Source organism: Cornus florida, unplaced genomic scaffold (genome assembly GCF_030987335.1).
Source record: "Cornus florida cultivar Cherokee Brave unplaced genomic scaffold, ASM3098733v1 CherokeeBrave_3.0.0_Hap2_Chr07, whole genome shotgun sequence".
NCBI lineage: Eukaryota > Viridiplantae > Streptophyta > Magnoliopsida > Cornales > Cornaceae > Cornus > Cornus florida.
This window is the reverse complement of record NW_026775577.1, coordinates 29,639,447-29,643,220: the sequence shown is the minus strand read 5'-3', so window position 1 is coordinate 29,643,220 and position 3,774 is coordinate 29,639,447.

The window sequence follows — 3,774 nt, the reverse complement described above, 5'->3', positions numbered from 1 at the left end:
TGCAGTTTAGCATGTTGTTCGTTCCGCAAAAAGGATCTCGACGATTGCCTTGATTTCTTCGAGTTTTACAATTACAGATCGAGCTATCTATATCTAACTATTTATTTATGCATTATAGATATGTGAAAATCATGAATTTCTAAGATATGGGATTCATGTTTATTTGTGATTAATGCTTGACATGAATAATTATAGTTTACAATAAGACCTAAGTCACATAATTCTTCTCAACGGGTGTCGTTCTCACGCTCCGAGCCTGTTTTTGTTCTCAGGCTTCGCGCGCGCTCTAACTCATTTTTTTCACTATTTATGACTTAATTCTGCCGCTCTTATAATCTCGCTCTCGAATTCGCTCTCGCTCCTGCTCCCGCTCCTGCTTTTTGTGACTTAGATAGGACACTAGTATGACACAATAGGTATGTGATGATACAACAATTGTCAAAAAAAAGAAAGAAAAAGATATGGATACAACATGGGTATACCAAAAAATAATAATATAATATAAACTCCTTCTGTTTAAAAATAGATGTCTACTTTGAAAATTTTGACTTACAATTTCAATTTTCAAAGTGTTAATTTATTTTAGGACAGAGGGAGTATTATATATATGTGTGTATAATAATTTTTTTCTCATTATCCATATAATCATAAATGAAATCACCAATTTGGAACTTAGAGTTAGATGTTTGTTATTTTTTTTCCCTAAATTTTATATTATGTTTATAATTAACCCATAATATATATTTTTATTATATTTAAACATTTTTTTTAAATGATAATTATTTTAAAAAGAAAAGAGTGCAGTCTATTTCTTTGTGCTCTACATTTTTTGACCCCTGCAGATTTTTAGGGCTTGCTTTGCTCCGGAATTTACTGCCTTTGCCCCCATGCTAGCTTGCTCTCTCATCTTTGTGTGTCTATCCCTTTCACTGGTTGATTGACGAGTCCATTGTTATCAGAGCAGACATATATATACCCCTTCTAACATTCTCTCTCATCCGAAGTCGTAATGCCGTCGTTGCGGTTGGGCCATCCTACTTACTCGGGGGCTCACCCGGGCGCCTACAGGCCGGACACTTGGCGTGGTACCAAATCAAGGATTAGGTCTGTCTCTGATAATAATTGTAACATGTTAAGTACTTTGCGATTTGACCCAAAAATTTAAACTGTTGGGTGGAACTAATAAGTAATAACCAGTCAATATATACTCATTTGCTTTTTCATCCGGATTCAGTTAGGTTTGGCTGAAAAAGAAGTAACACCGTGGATACATGACAAATCAGCATAGATAAAGAGAATATTTTTAAATTACTTTAGGTTGGCAAGAAAGTATTAGACATTTTTAAACCAAGGACGAGCCATCCCCCCTCATAACTTCTCAAAAAAAAAAAAAATTATTGCATTATGCCCCCTTAAACATAATTTCATGTTCCAATTGCAAAAAAAAAAAAAAAAAAAAAAAAAAAAAAAAAGTTGAATCCACCATAGATTAATAAGATATTACAAAAAAACTAAACATCTAATAATGGATGAAAGGGAGAGGATAGATTGGATAAGAGAAAAGATGAATAAGATAACACTTTTTTTTTTTGTGCTTAGTTGGAAAGAAGAGAAAGAGTTTTTATATTATTTTTACCAATATACCCTTATTATTGGGTTTAAAGTAAAACTTTGTGCAAATTATTTTATAATAAATTTTTTATCGAGTAATGTATAGAATTCATAATGTTGTTGTTGTTGTTTTTTTATTTTATTATTATTATTTTTTTATTTTTTAAATCCAATAGACTTCTTTTTACAAACTTATATTAGCATCAGTAATTTTGATTCATTTTTTTAAAATGAAACGTACTTGAATTGCTTTTTACATAAAATATCCAAGGCACAGTGATATACTGTTGCTTTCCAAAAACTATCCAAAAGTTGCTAATGTAGTTTAAGATAGTAGGGTTGATTGGATTTTTTTTTTTTTTTAAATTAAAAATATAAATTAAAATAAATTTTGATAGTTATCATTATTCTCTCCTCTTTTCCCAAATTTGGACTGATGGAAAAATGTGAAGCAAAGAGGGATACTTTAAAAAAAAAGTTAAAAATATAAATTAAAATAAATTTTGATAGATTCTCTCCTCTCCTCCCAAATTTGGACCGATAGAAAAATATGAAGAAAGGAGGGATACTTCCTTCCTCTTTTCCTTTCCCTCCAACCAAACACTAAGACTTTTTCTTTTATTCATCCTCTGATCCATCCCGAGTTACTAACAAAAAGTGATAGAATATGGTGTAAGAAGCACTCAATGCGTGTACTGCTTAGAATGCTCTCTGGAAAAACCATGAAGAATGCTCTCCACCATCATCTCCTTCGCCCCCGCAGCTCTATCCACAATTCATCTCTCCACATTCAACAATCAACCACCTAAATCCTCCCTCACTGTCCAACCCCATATAGAACCACCTAAAACCACCTTTCATACCCTAACACCCCAGCACCAATGCACCTTAACCAGTCAAGCTTTCAAAAAATTTCACTGTTTCTCCACCCACACCTAAGACACCAAGGGACAACATTGTTCAGGAAATCATCACTCAGAAGGCTCATCCTCCTAACCTACATCCTCCAAGCTTGATCACTGAAGTCTACCCTCCTCCTATCCCATTTCAAAACAATGGGAAAACTCACTCACATTTCCCTTCACCCATCTCAAAACCCATCAGATTACTCACCTCCAAACACAACAACCTCACCCCAAAGAAATCCAAGCCATCACAGGTACAATCTAATGTAAACAAGCCTCCATCCTCAAATAAAAACAACAATTACATCCCAAAGAACTTCAACCCACTCTTATATAGTTATCCAGGCCATAAAATTGAAGGGTTGTAAGAGCAACTTGAGTGGAAGGATGAGAACCCGGGGAAGGCCTTGGATATGTACAAAGATCAGAAGAAAATTGTTTCAGAATTAAGAGCTGAGCTAACTGAGGTTAAAAAACAGATGAAACAATGCCATCAGCCATCACCAACAAGCAAACCTACTGCAACCACTTCTCCATCCTCCTCCACCAAAAATCAATAATCCATAGGTTAATACACTGAAACCAGGCCACAGGTAGCACACAGGAAGTCACCACAGCACCTGCGTCCACATACCACTGATACTCCACCACCAGCTGCAGCTATCAACACCACTATCACTTCCACCACCACAGCACGTGGGTAACCTGCACATGGAGGATCGCAAACAGGTTTGAATTTGAATTCAAATTTGAATGCTAATCCAATAGTTAACAAAGTGCAAGAACAAACAGACAACACTTTTAACCAAAATAGCAAAAACACAAACTACTTTCCTATGCATACTCTATGCTTTCAACAAAACTCCCCAAACAATGCAAACCCCCTCCCCCTATCAAACCTCACCCGTCACATCACTGAAAAAGCTACCTCTACTTTGCCACCTTACAACAACCACTACACAAAAACATGGTCTTAAATAGTCAAGTAAAACAAAAACACTTCAAAGATGGACTTTGAATATATCCCCCCACCTATTGACTGCCCAGACCTCATTGTCCCACCTATTGAGGTTGCATAAGAAGGCCTGCAATTCTGGGGCAAGGCACATCTCATAGGAGTATCATTTCATAAAAGATTACCATTCAAAGTGATACAATCAGCTGCAGCTAAGCTATAGGGCATACATGGACTCACAAACACCATCCTCAGTGAAAATAACACTTTTCTCTTCAGATTCAAGTCTTGCATAGAGGCTGA